The following is an 18,837-nucleotide window of genomic DNA, read 5'->3' as shown; positions in this document are numbered from 1 at the left end:
TTGGGAATGTCACTTAACCTCTCTCTGCCTCAGTTTTTCCATCTGAAAAATGGCGATAATAATGCTTACTTACCTATCTCAGAAAATTATTTTGAGGTTTTTCTAATGAGTATTTTACAAAATTTAAAGAAATATGTACCGGTAAAAATCGAAGTATTATTATTTCCAGAAAAACAACAGGGACGCCCTGTTGCTCAGGGACTCCCTGTTGTTTTTGTGGATACAGACTAACACGGCTACCCCCGATACTATTATTTCCAGATATATTAATGTGATAACCTTAAATCAGATGTGCATGTTTCATATAAAAGATATGAACTGAATTATCTGTGAGTACATTATGTCTGTATGTTTTTAATGTCTTTTTTTTTTCCCAGGAGTGATTTAACAATGTGAAAAGACTATTCCTAAAGACTCTTTTTCATGACTTCTTTAGTTTTCTTCATCTGTAAAATAGGGATAATAATACTTACGCACCCACAATTAATATCTACAATGCTTTACAGTGCAATATCAATACTAAGTATTATATCAAATATTTTATTTATTTTCCTTTAAATTCATAAAATCATTTTTCATACATTCTAGGCATATTCATACAAAGAATGGAGAACACAAGCAAGATGTTCGTGGGATGATAAGACATGCAAGGATTTATGTAAACCAGGTCAAAATCCTAGTGCCAGGACATAGGAACTGCACCTCAAAGCCAGGAAAATTCTGATATATCTAGGCAACTGGTCACCTTAAATCAGTACTTCAAACCATACGGTATCAATCCAAATCATGCAAACTACTCCATGCAGTCAGACCCTTGCACCTGCATGGAGCTTGTTGCAGGAGTGGGGCCTTGATGACTGCATCATGTCTCTTTCAGTTTGTTTCAAGACAGAGAATGCATGCAGCTGCTTTTTGCTACACTGTCTAAATGAACAGTTCTGAAACATTAAGCTCTACTGTACAAAAGTATTTATACTACCAACTTTGTAATTGTAATCAATATAGCTATAATGGATTTTTATTTGAAAGCATGCAATTTTTTATTTTTAAAGAAAAACCACATACCACCAGTTCACAGCCTGCATTCTACATAAATTTACTACAGTTTGAGAACTGCTGATCTTAGACTTTTGTCTAGTTAGGGTCTAATTGAAAGTATTTCAATATTTATTATTAAATTATTCCCAAATAATGTTATATTAAACCAGTGATTTAATTTTTATCTCAGTGATGCGCTGCCAATATTTTAAAAGAAGTTGCCACAAAAATGTCACCTTTATCATTTGATAAACCCATGTGTGTAGCGCCAAGGGTATGTTGGCTTGCCAACAGGAGAGATAAGAGACTGGTGCTTGGTAAAGAAACATATTAAGATTATTAAAATAGCTACACTTAAAACAATAAGTGCAGTTGCTGGAAATATTTATACTTGGTTCCAGAACACACCGCAATGTAGTACATTTATAGTATATTACAGTATCCAACATGTAATTCCAAAAGAAGGATAAGGCCATGGTCTTTGACCATAGCCAGTATTTTCAGGAAATTTCGCTATCTGATGCAACCTGGCCCAGTCCTAAACCAAAAAACAAACAAACAAGGTCTTTAAAAGTATTTTTGTATTTCTGGGATAAGGGAAAAGTTTCCTCTGGCAGGGATGACTGGCTAGTTTCCAGAGAGGGGATGAACTATATCAGAGACAATGAAATCAGCCCCACCTTCCCTTCAGTTTGGTGGTAAAATTTAACAATGGGCCCTTGAAAGCCCTAAAGTGCTCCCTCTAGTTTATTAAAACTTCCACATAATATTTAAAGTCTGCATTTATTATCTGCTTCAACACACTAGAACTTTGGGGAACTTCACTTCCAGCAAGTCTCAACTCCCTTGCACAATATTAGTGGTATTGGATAATACATTTAAATTAAGCTCTTCCTTATTCATTCTAATTAAGAAAGTTGTTCACAGGGTTCCAGGTAGTTAGGGAGGAGTCCATCCTATTATTTTGGATGATGTACAGTATCTCAAATTATAAATCATAAGAATGGAATTAATCTAATGAACCACATGTGAGAGAAGTTCTTCCATTCCTGACTAACAATTTCCACTGCGGATGTTGTTAGGGTGCTCTCAAGAAGCATATAGGTGAACATTTAAAAAGCTCATCTTTATAAGTTTGCTCTGTGCCCTTGTATGTAACAATTACACATCACAACCCAGATTTTCAGCATGGTTAATTTTTATAAGTGTCCATATTGGTTTGTGAACAAACAGAATTGAGGATTAGCTAGTGGAGGCTACTCTTAACTTGACCCTAGATCTTGTTCTGCTGTAGGAGATGGTCTACCTCCCAAAAGTTTTGTAGTTTTCATAATAGTTGTGCCTAATAGATGTAATTTGTTTATAAATAATGAATTCTAAATGATTGTCCTGTTTTTTAATCTGTGATTAGTGCCTCTGGTAGAATAGCTAGATTCTTAAAGCATCATCTTGCCATATAAAAGGGCCAGACTCTGCCACCCTTACTCACACTGAGTAGTATCTTATTTTGCAAGTAGCTCCACTGAGATAAAAGGGGCTACTTCTCAGAGTAAGATAGCATGAGGAACAGTGGAAAAATTTGGCCTAAATTTAATAGCAGACTGTTGGTACTATCAGGGTTGGATTGTGTTTGATGGGGACCTGGGGCAGTTTATAATTTTGGGGTCCCCTGTTTGCATACTCCATTCCTTCTCTTTACTGCTTTACCACCACCCAGCTCTGAGACCAAACACTTTATTGTGAAGTTACCTTGATTATTTCAGGTAGAGTTTTAAAATGTGATATACCAATTGTAAAGCTGAATGAAAATTAAAATGAACAAGACCATGTTAATTTTGGCACATAACTGTAGTAATACACATAGGGATGCTATGACTTCAGTTACTTATATCAGTGGTATTCAATTCCACTTTCTGGCAGGCTAGATAAGCCACTGTCCCAATCTTGGCAGGACAAAGGGTTTTTTCAGTTGTTCGCTCTCTAGTAAGTCTGCCATCAGCCAGAGATTAACCTTTCGAGAGTTGCGTGCTGGATTGCATTTATTAATCTTAATATAAAAGGTTAAGTGTGCTGGTAGACAATATTCCAATGAAATCTTGCACACAAATAATTATACAAATACATTGTAATGGAGTGGAGCCGACCTGAGTTGCAGGGCTCTTTCTACTCCTTCTGTCCCCCTCCCACCGTGTGTGAATAGGCTAGGCTAGGGAGGGAAGGGGGAGAGAGGTCTGCTGCTTCCTGAGCAGCTCTGATGGAGGAGCAGCTGACACCAGGTGGTCGGCCAAACAGAAGGCCCCTGTGAGCCAAATCTGATCTACAGGCCACCAATTGAAGAACAATGTAGAAAATGTATATTTTAGGGAGGCCCTCTGTGACTGAATGCACCCCTGTATTCACATCCTAGACACTATTCTGACTTTAATGCCTTATATTTGTACTCACTTCAAATCTATTTTTGTAGTTAAACTATTTTTTAATCAAAACTAATCCTGGGACATGTTTAAACTGAGTTGTCCAATTAAAGTAGCAAACTGTTGTACATCGACCTCAGAGGAGTAACAGCCCTCCAATATCTGAATTGTCCATGAGAGGACTGGACAGTGCAGAACACACACACATAGTTGTGGGGAAAATCTGTGATTGGGAGTGTGTTGGAGTCAACCTGCAAATGGTAATCAGGGCTGCTGGAAGTCAGAGCGTTGACTGGAGCGTTGCTGGCAGGCTGCAACCATACACAGATACTCAGGGTGTGATCTGCATGCTGTTGGGCTCTTTGTGAGGGGCCCACGTTGGAAGCTGAAGCAAAGCATTGTGAGGTCCCCCAGCGTTACAGGGCAGGCAGTGACACAGTCCCTTAGTAGTCTAGATTGCACCGCAGAACGTGATATCCTCAAATGCAAGGCCATGGGCTGCATCCCTGAAAACCACTGTGTAAATCCAGCTCTGGGTACTATACAAATCATAATAAATAGTACATTAAATGAGAAATATTTTTACTCTCTGATATGCAAGTCAATAAGATCCCTGCAGGCATATTTTAGAATTCAGTGTCCTCCAAACATTAAGCCTTAACTGCGTGAAGTTGGGCACCCAAACATTAGTGGACACAGACATTTTTGAGTTGTGTGTCTTACTCAAGGTCCCACAATGAGTGACAGAGCCAGAAAAAGAAACCAACAGCTTCTGATGCCCAGAAGCCTGTTTTAGCATCAAAGGATTACTATTATATTATTATTATATTATATGTACTGTCCTTCCTTAAGTACAGAAACAAGGTAAGCATAAATTGAAATTACAGCTGAAAAAATGCCATGTGTCATAGCCAGATAACTATTTCTTTATCTAGACAGCTACTAGTGGGATCAATATTTCCATTTAATTACTGAAAATACTTTTGTTTTTTCTATTATAATGCTTGTGAGCAGAATGCTACCACCCTGCCCAGCAAGCGGGAAACTTCATAGGACCAGACATGGTGGGGACAGCTCCAGGATCCCACCGGGGGAAAAGCAGGGATGGCCCTTCCTCCTAAAAAGACTTCTCTGCCTCCCATTGGGCAATCAGAGAGAGATGGGAGCTGATTGGCTCCTCATCCTCCCCCCCCCACTTTAATTTAAACCTTTGCCCAAGTCTTTTGGAGCCTCTTACTCCATTTTAGCTGTCCCACCCTTCCTTCTTGTCTTTTGTAGTATAGGAACTATAGCTTTAGGTTGCTGCAGCTCTGAGCAATTGTCTGTTTTGGGGGTCAGGCAAGAAATTTTCCCATTAGAGCTAAACTGGCACAGGTCTGGTGAGCTGAATCCTAGGGATCAGCTGAGGAGAGCCTACCCTGACTTATAGGTTACATGGTGGGAGCCCTGTAACACCCACACTGGACCCATTTAAATGCCTGGTACATGAGACTTGGGGAAGATGGGACAAATAGGTCCCCACCCCTGCCTTAAGTTGCAATTTACCTCTTAAATATGTCCCTGCGTCTGTCCCTATTCACCTACCTGTCCTGATCACAATAGTGTATTTAGCAGCATATAATAGTAGAACTATGGCTTTTATTTGATTATTATCCACTGCTGCATCTTCTCAAAACCCAGAAAGCATATTAAAGGATGGATATTAAGGTTATCCACAATCCACTTTTATATCTCTTCTCACAAGAGACAAGACCAGAATGTGGTCTGACATTGTCCAGAGAACAGTTGGGGAAATAATTTGTAAGGATTAATATGGATCTCAGGGTGTCCATAGATTCTAGCAACCAAATCTTTTCACTCTTTCTGTGGAAAAGCCCTCAGCTCCCAATAGAGCAATCTGGGGGAGAGTGATTTTTGGACTAGGATTTCAATGCGAGTTTTGCCATTGACTTCAATGTGGTCAGAATTTCTTCCTAATTGAAGGGAACTAGGTCATTATAAGAGTAACCTGTTCTCCTTTCATGGGTTTTCCATGCACACCAGTCATCAGACCAATACTTTGTACTTTGATAAATATAACATTTAGTTTTTTTAAAAGTTACATTAAATGCAAAATGAATCAATGGAAACATTAACATGAAAACAAAGAAAAAAATGCAACTAATATATATTTGGTAAGCCTCCAGGGACCAAATTTTGGCCTCATTTACAATCATTCATCTCCACTGACTTCACACAAGGGCATGCTCTGACCTAACAGTGTAAAAAAGGACAGAAAATAAGTCTGTTTTATTTGTTAGACTTCGTCTAAAGTAATTATGAGCTTGTTTAAAGCTTCTCCGCATTCTATATGCAGCCACTGTCAGGTACTCAGATTTGGCTGCCAAAAGATGACTCATTGTAATGCTGTCTGATAATATGGTTCCAAATTGGGGAGTGCTATACTGCCCAAGGTTCTTTGGCATTACAAATATTTTTGTTTTGTTCTAGGAGTTCCCTCCCTTCCTCTCTAGATTGGCTATAAATCTATCCTGCTGGGAAAACAAGGAATGTGGGACAAAATAGCCACTTGAAAAGTAGTAATATACACCAGGGAGCCAATTCCTTTGTATTGCACCTATTCTGCCAAATCCATCCTATGACATTATTTGCAATGGTTTTGAATTCTTCTTTATGGTAGTGGTTGATATTACTGAGATACTTCAAAAACAGAAAGAGGAAAGATTAAAGGAAACTGCATATGCTCCCTTGCTCTGAATGCAAGGAAAAAAAAAAAAAAAAAGGTGATCGCCACACACCCCATGCCACATAGCCTTGCAATCCCCTTTTGGACCCCCACTTTAAACAATAAGCTAGATCTATATCTGCGTTTCTCAAATGGGGGCAAGATAACAACTTCCATGGAGTGCTCCTGTTATGGGTTAGTGATTAACACCACAAATGTTGTCAAAAGGATACCAGACATCCATTTTTCTGTCTCCTGGTATGATTAGTAATGCGAAATTTGTTAAGAAAACGTTGCTAATCATCTCTCTTGCCATACAAAGGTAGTTAAATCATACCTTATGAGAAAAATGCCACAGGAGGGCAAAAGTTAGGCAGAAAGCCACTGCTTTAACCCCTGTTGGAGAAGAGATTTGCTTTCTCACTTAGCCCTGGTCTACACTAGGACTTTAGGTCGAATTTAGCAGCGTTAAATCGATGTAAACCCGTACCTCTCCACACGATGAAGCCCTTTATTTCGACTTCAAGGGCTCTTAAAATCAATTTCCTTACTCCACCCCTGACAAGTGGATTAGCGCTTAAATCGGCCTTGCCGGGTCGAATTTGGGGTACTGTGGACACAATTCGACGGTATTGGCCTCCGGGAGCTATCCCAGAGTGCTCCATTTTGACCGCTCTGGACAGCACTCTCAACTCAGATGCACTGGCCAGGTAGACAGGAAAAGAACCGCGAACTTTTGAATCTCATTTCCTGTTTGGCCAGCGTGGCAAGCTGCAGGTGACCATGCAGAGCTCATCAGCAGAGGTGACCATGATGGAGTCTCAGAATCGCAAAAGAGCTCCAGCATAGACCGAACGGGAGGTACAGGATCTGATCGCTGTATGGGGAGAGGAATCCGTGCTACCAGAACTCCGTTCCAGTTTTCGAAATGCCAAAACCTTTGTCAAAATCTCCCAGGGCATGAAGGACAGAGGCCATAACAGGGACCCGAAGCAGTGCCGCGTGAAACTGAAGGAGCTGAGGCAAGCCTACCAGAAAACCAGAGAGGCGAACGGCCGCTCCGGGTCAGAGCCCCAAACATGCCGCTTCTATGATGAGCTGCATGCCATTTTAGGGGGTTCAGCCACCACTACCCCAGCCGTGTTGTTTGACTCCTTCAATGGAGATGGAGGCAATACGGAAGCAGGTTTTGGGGACGAAGAAGATGATGATGAGGAGGAGGTTGTAGATAGCTCACAGTAAGCAAGCGGAGAAACTGGTTTTCCCGACAGCCAGGAACTGTTTCTCACCCTGGACCTGGAGCCAGTACCCCCCGAACCCACCCAAGGCTGCCTCCTGGACCCGGCAGGCGGAGAAGGGACCTCCGGTGAGTGTACCTTTTAAAATACTATACATGGTTTAAAAGCAAGCATGTGAAAGGATTACTTTGCCCTGGCATTCGCAGCTCTCCTGGATATACTCCCAAAGCCTTTGCAAAAGGTTTCTGGGGAGGGCAGACTTATTGCGTCCTTCATGGTAGGACACTTTACCACTCCAGGCCAGTAACACGTACTCGGGAATCATTGTACAACAAAGCATTGCAGTGTATGTTTGCTGGCGTTCAAGCAACATCCGTTCTTTATCTCTCTGTGTTATCCTCAGGAGAGTGAGATATAATCCATGGTCACCTGGTTGAAATAGGGTGCTTTTCTTCAGGGGACACTCAGAGGAGCCCATTCCTGCTGGGCTGTTTGCCTGCGGCTGAACAGAAATGTTCCCCGCTGTTAGCCACAGGGAGGGGGGAGGGTTGAGGGGGTAGCCACGCGGTGGGGGGAGGCAAAATGCGACCTTGTAACGAAAGCACATGTGCTATGTATGTAATGTTAACAGCAAGGTTTACCCTGAAAGAGTGTAGCCAGTGTTTTATAAAATGTGTCTTTTTAAATACCGCTGTCCCTTTTTTTTTCTCCACCAGCAGCATGTGTTTCAACGATCACAGGATCTTCTCCTTCCCAGAGGCTAGTGAAGATTAGAAAGAAAAAAAAACGCACTCGAGATGAAATGTTCTCCGAGCTGATGCTGTCCTCCCACACTGACAGAGCACAGACGAATGCGTGGAGGCAAATAATGTCAGACTGCAGGAAAGCACAAAATGACCGAGGAGAGGTGGCAGGCTGAAGAGAGGGCTGAAGCTCGAATGTGGCGGCAGCGTGATGAGAGGAGGCAGGATTCAATGCTGAGGCTGCTGGAGGACCAAACCAGTATGCTCCAGTGTATGGTTGAGCTGCAGCAAAGGCAGCTGGAGAACAGACTGCCACTACAGCCCCTGTGTAACCAACCGCCCTCCTCCCCAAGTTCCATAGCCTCCACACCCAGACGCCCAAGAACGCGGTGGGGGGGCCTCCGGCCAACCAGCCACTCCACCACAGAGGATTGCCCCAAAAAAAGAAGGCTGTCATTCAATAAATTTTTAAGTTGTAAACTTTTAAAGTGCTGTGTGGCATTTTCCTTCCCTCCTCCACCACCCCTCCTGGGCTACCTTGGTAGTCATCCCCCTGTTTGTGTGATGAATGAATGAAGAATGCATGAATGTGAAGCAACAATGACTTTATTGCCTCTGCAAGCGGTGATCGAAGGGAGGAGGGGAGGGTGGTTAGCTTACAGGGAAGTAGAGTGAACCAAGGGGCGGGGGGTTTCATCAAGGAGAAACAAACAGAACTTTCACACCATAGCCTGGCCAGTCACGAAACTGGTTTTCAAAGCCTCTCTGATGGGTACCGCGCCCTCCTGTGCTCTTCTAACCGCCCTGGTGTCTGGCTGCGCGTAACCAGCAGCCAGGCGATTTGCCTCAACCTCCCACCCCGCCATAAACGTCTCCCCCTTACTCTCACAGATATTGTGGAGCACACAGCAAGCAGTAATAACAGTGGGAATATTGGTTTCGCTGAGGTCTAAGCGAGTCAGTAAACTGCGCCAGCGCGCCTTTAAACGTCCAAATGCACATTCTACCACCATTCTGCACTTGCTCAGCCTGTAGTTGAACAGCTCCTGACTACTGTCCAGGCTGCCTGTGTATGGCTTCATGAGCCATGGCATTAAGGGGTAGGCTGGGTCCCCAAGGATACATATAGGCATTTCAACATCCCCAACAGTTATTTTCTGGTCTGGGAATAAAGTCCCTTCTTGCAGCTTTTGAAACAGACCAGAGTTCCTGAAGATGCGAGCGTCATGTACCTTTCCTGGCCATCCCACGCTGATGTTGGTGAAACGTCCCTTGTGATCCACCAGAGCTTGCAGCACTATTGAAAAGTACCCCTTGCGGTTTATGTACTCGCCGGCTTGGTGCTCCGGTGCCAAGATAGGGATATGGGTTCTGTCTATGGCCCCACCACAGTTAGGGAATCCCATTGCAGCAAAGCCATCCACTATGACCTGCACATTTCCCAGGGTCACTACCCTTGATATCAGCAGATCTTTGATTGCGTGGGCTACTTGCATCACAGCAGCCCCAACAGTAGATTTGCCCACTCCAAATTGATTCCCAACTGACCGGTAGCTGTCTGGCGTTGCAAGCTTCCACAGGGCTATCGCCACTCGCTTCTCAACTGTGAGGGCTGCTCTCATCTTGGTATTCATGCGCTTCAGGGCAGGGGAAAGCAAGTCACAGAGTTCCATGAAAGTGCCCTTACGCATGCGAAAGTTTCGCAGCCACTGGGAATTGTCCCAGACCTGCAACACTATGTGGTCCCACCAGTCTGTGCTTGTTTCCCGAGCCCAGAATCGGCGTTCCACAGCATGAACCTGCCCCATTAGCACCATGATGTATGCATTGGCAGGGCCCATGCTTTCAGAGAAATCTGTGTCCATGTCCTGATCACTCACGTGACCGCGCTGACGTCGCCTCCTCGCCCGGTAGCGCTTTGCCAGGTTCTGGTGCTGCATATACTGCTGGATAATGCGTGTGGTGTTTAATGTGCTCCTAATTGCCAAAGTGAGCTGAGCGGACTCCATGCTTGCCTTGGTATGGCGTCCGCACAGTAAAAAGGCGCAGAATGATTGTCTGCCGTTGCTCTGACGGAGGGAGGGGCGACTGACGACACGGCTTACAGGGTTGGCTTCAGGGAGCTAAAATCCACAAAGGGGGTGGCTTTAAATCAAGGAGTAGTTCAGGCAGGAGTTCATGGAGGGTTCCAATAAGAAATGGTGCACCTAAGTTACTGTTCTTATTGGAACAAGGAGGTTAGCGTGGCCTCTGATTGATACATGGCTAGATTTAGCTCGCTGCACCTTCTCTGTGAGCGACTGCAGTGTGACCTAGAGGAATGAGTCCCCTAGACAGGGGAAGAGGCAAATGAGTACAAAACAAATCTGGTCTATTTCTTGTTTCGATCCACTCCATCTATCTTTTACATCTTTGGCTGGCAGCAGACGGTGCAGAAGGACTGCATGCCATCCACATCTCATGGCTGCTCGGCAGAAGACGGTACAATAGGACTGCTAAGCAATCCATATTGCCTGCCTGCTCACCATAAGACGGTTCAATAGGACTGACTGCCGGACTTAAGAGAATGACCTGGTCAAGTCACCAAAAATTTAGTCCCTGAGCCCATGTCTGCCCAGGCGCTCCCAGCCGACGTGGCCAGGAGCACCTCGGACATGACGAGGACGGCTACCAGTCGTATTGTACTGTCTGCTGCCAGAAGGCAAGGGGTTGCTGCTACTGTGTAGCAATGCAGAACCACGTCTGCCAGCACCCAGGAGACATACGGTGACGGTTACCTGAGCGGGCTCCATGCTTGCAGTGGTATGGCGTCCGCACAGGTAACTCAGGAAAAAAGGCGCGAAACGATTGTCTGCCCTTGCTTTCACGGAGGGAGGGAGGGAAGGGGGGACTGACGATATGTACCCAGAACCACCCGCGACAATGTTTCAGCCCCATCAGGCATTGGGATCTCAACCCAGAATTCCAATGGGCAGCGGAGACTGCGGGAACTGTGGGATAGCTACCCACAGTGCAACGCTCCGGAAGTCGACTCTAGCCTCGGTACTGTGGAAGCACTCCGCCGAGTTAATGCATTTCTGTGGGGACACACACACTCAAATATATAAAACCGATTTCTAAAAAACCGACTTCTATAAATTCGACCTTATTCCGTAGTGTAGACATACCCTTAGTGAGTGGGGAATACTGACTTCCAAACCCAAAGATGCCCCAAGATCCAGAGGGAATGTCTACTAATCTCACAGCATGTGTGAAGGGCTGAGTATTGATACAGAAGTCTAATGTCTCTGTTACCCCAGCACAAATACCCGTGACCAAATCCTCCCCAGGAAACACTACCGAAGGGGAGTGGCTGGATAATACTGACCGGTCCTTCAAAAGCAAAGCGCCTCAAACATGTAGAGGTCATACGGAGGGGTTTCCATTTTGCCATCTGTCTTGGTCAGATATCCTATCCTTTGTGGGGCATGTCAAATCCTCTGTGGGGCATTGGAAGCTTGGTCCAGACACGACTGGAGAGTCTGAAGTGAGTGGCTGCCACAAAGCACAGTAGCTGTGGCCTCTGCAGATACTTCAATATCTGCAGGCCTGAAAGTCCATGACATTAGATAGGTAGTCAAACCCAGCCCTTCCATCCGCATCATTCAACAGAAACTCTGCAGTTTTTGTTCATCTTGAACCATCTTGCAGCCTTTTTTTTTTTAAAAACATAGAAAAGCATGATTTATCCTGAAGGTTAAGCCCAGTCCTGAAGATAAACAACATACAGTAAATCTCCACTGAATCTGGTGATGAAAGAACACTAGATTAAGTAGCATTCTACTCCTTACTATGATTGGACAATTTTACGTGTAAAATTTATCTGTTGCTATAGTCTCATTTCACCACACTATATTATTTCACCAGAATATATTTGTTGGCCTTGCTAAGTATATCTTTGTAGGTGAAGGAGTTAAATGAAAGAAGCAGTGTTGATATCTTAGGAGGGGGCTCAGGTGTGCCTGTACAATTTAGTTGAAAAACCTAAGTAATCTTCTACAGTAGCAAGGGAATAAAATTAATACATACCGTATTTGCCAAGTGAAGTAATCTTCCATTTGCATCTGTTAGACTGAGCTCAAATTCTGTATCTGCTGCCAAATCACACCACAAATTTCCCACTGTTAGGTCTTCAGGATTTCCCCTACTTACTGGATTTTTCCAGGGGAGGGAGAGATTTTTCTTCTCCTCCTCCAGCTACCTACATTGCTATATTATTTTTAACAGGATACTTTAGAGTTCTTGTGGGTCTATTAAATTTATTTTTAGACCAAATATGTTGAACCCAATTTTCTGGATACATCTGGGAAGTGCAATGCCATATTTACAAAAATATTCTCACTAGAATGAGTGGTCACAAGAGCAGGTTGAAAAATGCAAATTCACAGGAAAATCTGCAAACATTTTATGTTGAATTAGTAAAAAAAAAATGCACTCATTTTTCAACATTTTAAAAATATTAGATCAGCTGTCCTTTTGATTGCATTTCCACACAGAAGACAAGAGACAGACCATGGTGCCTATCTGACCACATTCCCTCCCTGCAAAGCTCTTTCCCTTCTCCTCCATCGGCACATGTTCACCTCATGGGTCCTATGAGCCATATCCATTATGGACTAGCTGGGGACATATTTCAATCTTTTACTATTACAACAAAACCTGTACAAAAGACCCTTCCTTATTAGGCAATCTCCAAAGAGAAGATCCCAGAGTAACTGGGCCAATAGCCCAGTGGCCAGAGTCTTTAGAAATGAAATATGCATATAGATAGATACTATATGAAATTAATTGTTAGGTTGTTGAATTGTGATCCATACATCACCTCTGTAGCTTGCATGTCTTATTTAAGAAACAGAAAATATTTGCTATCAAGGAAAAAATGGAAAAAAGTTTTCTAGTAAATAGCTGTCCTATATATTTAGCATGAAGCTGCTCCAATTTGCTCTGCACACTGGTGATACTGGAAATGGTCATCTGTGTTTTTGTGTGCAGCTGTAAAGTCCTTTCTTCAGCAGAGGATAGTTTCTTCTTTTACTTTCAATAACTTCTTGAGCTATGCACCCCTGGGGAGTTGGATACAAAGAAAATAGGCAATGGACAGCAGAAGTAGTATTCTTGAACAGAAACCCTTCAACTAACTATTTTGGGCGTATTTCACACTAGTAACACAGGTCATAAAATAATTCCTAGTGCATTTTCCTTTTTTTAAAATCAAGATTGGATGTTTTTCTAAGTGTCAGTGATGGAGAATTTACCACAGCCCTTGGTAAATTGTTCCAACAGTTAATTATGCTCACTATACTGAACAGTTGCTTCAGTGAACAGCTAGAAACCAACGTCTGGATAGATATTGAGAGGTCCTTTATTGGCTTCTCTTGGGAGCAAGTTTTACTCCAGAAAATCCAGGAATGGCTCTTGTTTTCCAGCAATTCCATTGGGCTATTCCATGGGCCGCGGATATTGTAGGCAAGGGGAGGCTGTGCCTCCCCAAACAGCCTATCGTTGCCCTGCCCCCAGGACAGTGTGCCTCCTGAAGGGACTCAGGGCTGCTGGGACAGCTGGTGCTGGGCTGCACTGTGCTGCTTGCCCAGTGCAGGCCACCCAAGCCCTGGGGGTGGCCTGAGCTCCTGTGGGGGAGGGGCATGGCCTCAGCTTCGGGCAAAAGGCTATTCTTAAGTTGTGACTGTATAACTACTGCTTGGCATTTGATTTCTGTCCTCTAAACACTATTTAAATCAGAAGTAATATTTTCTAATCCTGTAAAAACCCCAAGGCTTAAATCAACAAACGTTTGATGAATACATCACGCCTGAAGATATAACATCCACTGATAAATGATCTTGAAGAATCATCAAAGAAATAGATGATTAAAACTATTTTGTTTTCCTGGAAGACTTAAAAGAAACTGAATTGAAAAACAAAGACATCTGGGCATTTCAATGTGCAAACTGAAGGTTTCCCACCAGCAGCTTGGAATCTCATCTCCCTTCGTCAATAGGGCACCACCAGAACAAAATAGGAAAGGCCTGAAACGATAGAAGTTCTTTTTAGCAAAACCACTGACTATGTCCATCCCGCCCTGCCACCCCACAATCCAAGTAATTCTGCCACTTTTAGAAAACACAGCTTTGAATTTTTAATTTACCATTGTCTCAGCACTTTTTACTGCAATTAACCAGGCTGCCTGCAGGGAGCTTCTGTGGACAGAAGCATCCCTTTTGCAATATATTGAAGCTCAGTTTTGAAAGTAACATTTTATATCCTCGAAATTCTACAAGAATTAATTCTGTGCTCCTGCACTGAGCCCTGTGTGTCTTGTTGCAGGCCCTTCCACCCCTACTGCCTGCAGTACCTTCACAGCTCGCCCACAATGCAGTGTAAATTTGGCTCAATGTACCTTCATAGACCATTAATTAATCCATCTCCATAAGGGCTGATAGGGCAGGGAGAAGGACCTGCCCTGGGAACTCCTAAGAAAGGCTGCTGCAGCAGCCTCTGTGGAAAAAGGAAAGTCTACTTGCTGGGCCCAGACAGACTGAAGGTGCAGTTAGTAACTTTTGGCGGCCTTCGGCCAGAGCCCAGTAGAGTGAGAGGACACAAGCTCCCTTTCCCCTCCCCCCCCATATTAAGACCCCCTAATCACTTGGTGACCTTTCCAACAACTGTCAACCATCACAGGCTCTCTGGCGGTGTATTTGCAGCTCAGTGGTCAGAGGACAATGGAAGGGTTAATGCTGACTCACTGAGCTGCTGCTGTATGCTAAGGGAAGGGTTACTTCCATTTTCACTGGAGTTGACTGGAGATTCTGGGGATAGAAAGGACAAAGGAAGTTGGCCTTGAGAAACTTTTGGCCGACTCCCAGAACCCAGTCAAGCGGGGGTTCGTCTACACTGCAAAGCAATAGGGCTCAAACCCTGGGGTCATGGCTTGACTTGGGCTCGAACCCTCCATTCCACTATGGCCTGATCAGAGTCTAAATGCTAAAGCTTACTCTATGAGCTACACTGTGGAATCCTAGAACCCTAGGTCTGAGCCAGAGTCTGAGAGATGTGCGTAAACAGAAGTGGGGTTTGGGCTGAAGCCTGAATTTATGTTGTAGCTCAGACGTTCTCAAACTGTGGTCCACGAGCTCCCTTCAGGTGGTTTGTGGATAGATCCCTCTATGGTGCACACTTGACCAGCCACACACAAGAGAATGAAGGGCCACCCACCTAATTAGTGGAGCTGCATAGGTGCCTGGACTCTGGAGAAGACGCACATGTAAGGTGAAGTGGTGGCTGTGGAGGTGATTAGGGGGTAGGTGGAAGGGAGCAGTGGGAATTTGCAACGTGCAGGGTTGCGGCGGCCAGAGAAAGAGGTGACTTTACCCAGCTCCAGGGCTGCGGCTGCCAGGGAGAGACGGTCCTCCTTCCCAGCCCCAGCTTGGGGACTGCTGTGGCAGGGAAGAGAAGGCACATCCATCACATTAGAAAGCTAAGACTTTCTAAGCACACAGCTCACACATTAGAAAGCACACACTTTCTAAGCTAAGACTAAGAGCACACAGCTCATATTTTAATAACAAAAAACATTGTTTTTTTATATGGCGCTTTTATCCAAATGCTTTACATTTGGGAAGATCATTAAGTCATCTGCTGAAACCCTCAGCAATTTTCAAGTGGTCCGCAAAAAAAAAAAAGTTTGAGAACCACTGTTCTGGCTTATGCATACCCTATAAGCTATGTTTTCTAATCCCTGTCATTTTGGGGGCTCTTCTCTGAACCCTCTCCAATTTACCACCATCCTTCTTGAGTTGGGGCACCAGAACTGGACACAGTATTCCAGCTGTGGTCACACCAGTGCCCAATAGAGATATGTTATTTTATCTGTTCCTACTCATGAGTCTCCTGTTTATGCATCCTAGAATTTCATCAGCTGTTTTGGTCACAGCACCACACTGCGAGCTCATGTTCAGCTGATTATCCACCATAACTCTCAAATCTTTTTCAGAGTTACTCCTTTCCCAGGATAGTCCTCCATCCTGTAAGTATGGCCTACATTCTTTATTCTGAGATGTATACTTTTACATTTAACTGTATTAAAACCACATGCCTGATGTATGAGGTTTTAGCAGACAAGCAGTGCAGAACCATCTTACTCTTCTTGTTCCTAATCATGTAGGAGTCAATACTACTTCTGTCCTACATTCCTTTACATTGCCTAATATGGCAAGGAGGAATTTCAGCCTAGAAAAAAATTAAACAATATCCTGTTTTCAATTATATCAAACACGTATTGATGCTATGGACTCAGTCCTGCTTCCATTAAAATAATAGCAATTTTGCCAGTGATTAATGGAAGCAGCACTGAACCCTTAGCTTTTGCATACATTTTAACCTTAACTATACCCAACCTGGAAGTCTGCTATAATGCACTTAAAAAAAAAGTCAAGTCTCCTTCACTTCAGGATTACTAAGAAAGAATAAAATACTACTTTAACATTGGTAAATTTTTTTTTGCAAGGAGTTTGCTTGCTTGTATTTTTTTTTTTTTGCTGCTCATGTAAACTATTGTCTCCAACTTCAGCTTCATTTCTTTGTGTGCATCTCTTCCATTTTAGAATGATCATATTTATAGCTTTTATTTGTGCCAGATGCTGCTTTGGTATTTTCATTTTATTTTAGTACTAAGGGAAGGTGTTATTTTGGTGGACTCCATAGTGGGAAGCTCAGATTGTCTGATCAATTTTTACTGGAGACAGGCTGTCAGATCACAATTCTTTAATCTTTTATTTTCCCTGGAGTTGTTTCCTGCCATTTTGTTGATTTAATTGTTTGACTTGTTATATTTTCTGAATTTTATGTTGCTGAATCAATAGCAAAAGATAGAAGAGATCCTCTAAACTCACAAGAATCCAGCTGCCATCACAGAATGTCCATGTTTAGCTCCCTCACTGAGGTAATTGAAAGCTTTACCCTGCCAAAATTTTCCTCTTAATATGTAGGCTGTACCATAAAGAATCCACTGAATGCACAAAGTTATAAGGAGTTAAGGTTTGGTCTTGTTCTCAATTAAGTACATTGGCAAAACCCCCTTGAGTTCAATGCAAGCATGACTGAATCTTAAATGAGTTGGCCAGTTTTTCATAAACCTTCAATGTGAGATGAAGGTCCGGATGTCTTTTAGTCCGGATAGAGTGATTAGGATTAATTGAATTTTATACCATTTATAGAATAAAATTATTTGTTTCCCCATCAAATCCTTTCTTCAGCCAATGCATTTACTGGCTCAAAATGCTTACTTACATACTAGGGAAGCTCATGCCACCCATATGCTTATTTAAAAATCCTTTTTGTTGCTTATCTGAGTTAATTTGATATCTTTAAAAACCAATGGAGAGATTAATTTTAATAAAATTGCATCAGAAAAAAGGAGGCAATTAGTATGTTGCCTCTACCAAACATTTACATACGTAACTTTACTCATAATCCCACATGCACAGATACAGCAGCGTTGAACCCATGGTGTGTACGTTAGGAGCCCAATTCTGCAATATACTGAGTACTTGTCGCAAGTTAGCAAAGCATATAAGCACATGCTTATCTTCAAGTATCTGAGTAAAGTTAAGCATGTGTTTAAGTGCTTCTCTAGATTGGGGTCCTAGAGCTATTGGGAGGTTCATTTTTATAATACGAAACAAAAAGAATAAGTGTTATTGAGATCAAAGTAAAAAGTACACACCAAGGCAGTTGATTCTCTGTGAATAACATTCCTGAACATGCTTTTCAAAATGTACAAACATCAAAAGGGCATACCTGCCCTGTAGCACTCCCTTCTGGCTAAGTGTAGCTCTGCTGAGCCCTACCTCAGTTTTCCTTTCATTCAAAGCCCCTTAAGAAGTCTACACAGGCCAGATATTCAAAACATCCCTCCTTCTACAGTCCAGTTTAAATCCCACAGAAAATTTTCAAACTTACAAAGTTTCCATCCCCATTTTAGCTAGGCCTAGGCCCAGCCCCTCCCCAGCAGGAGGTTGGTCTGGGTTTGTTATTTTACCCCAGACCCAAGCTGCACACAACCTCACCTCCCTGAGAGGGTATTGTCCTACTCTCCCAGCACATCTTACCTAGAGTTTAGCCTACTCCATTGGCCTTCCCTCTATTGACTCAGGACCCAGCAGAAGCCTTTTTACTGTCTGCAAGCACCTGCCAACAATTAGCTGCAGTTGTCTCCCCCTTTATAAGGCCCAGGTGTCTTCCTTTAAGCCCTACTGGGCAGACAGTAATCAGTCCAGGTGCATTGGCTCCCACTCCCTTTTAAAAGGACCAGTCATCCTGTAACAGCATAAACAGAACATGTGTTTAGGCGATGTACTACAGACTTGTTCCATTCAACAGAACAGCCTGCTGTTAAAAGGTTTACATGAGAGAAAAGATCATGCTTAAACTTGCTTCTCGGTCTGACAGAAAAAAAATGAGGCTATTAGAATATAAAGATAGCTTTAACTGTTTTATTCTCACACTGAAAGCCTTTTATGGCTGGGTCAAATTGGACAGATGTTATAAGGTTAAAATAAAAGATGGTAACTAGGACTCTTCCCTAATTAGGCTACAGATGCACTGTGACTTTCAGTCAAAATGTAATAAAAATGTTAATTCAG

At 43.1% G+C, this 18,837-nt stretch overlaps 2 long non-coding RNA genes across 2 annotated transcripts; both read right to left on the bottom strand.

Moving 5' to 3' along the window:
- Positions 1 to 5,881: 5,881 nt before the first annotated feature.
- Positions 5,882 to 11,842, bottom strand: LOC122465019. Its single transcript, XR_006289531.1, has 2 exons — positions 11,326 to 11,842; positions 5,882 to 6,607 (listed from the first exon to the last, which is right to left on the bottom strand). It is a non-coding gene; the product is annotated as an uncharacterized LOC122465019 (long non-coding RNA).
- A 2,570-nt stretch (positions 11,843 to 14,412) lies between these two features.
- Positions 14,413 to 18,505, bottom strand: LOC122465018. Its single transcript, XR_006289530.1, has 2 exons — positions 18,304 to 18,505; positions 14,413 to 14,692 (listed from the first exon to the last, which is right to left on the bottom strand). It is a non-coding gene; the product is annotated as an uncharacterized LOC122465018 (long non-coding RNA).
- Positions 18,506 to 18,837: the final 332 nt, after the last annotated feature.

Source organism: Chelonia mydas, chromosome 3 (assembly GCF_015237465.2).
Source record: "Chelonia mydas isolate rCheMyd1 chromosome 3, rCheMyd1.pri.v2, whole genome shotgun sequence".
Lineage (NCBI taxonomy): Eukaryota > Metazoa > Chordata > Testudines > Cheloniidae > Chelonia > Chelonia mydas.
This window is presented reverse-complemented; position numbering and strand designations above follow the sequence as displayed.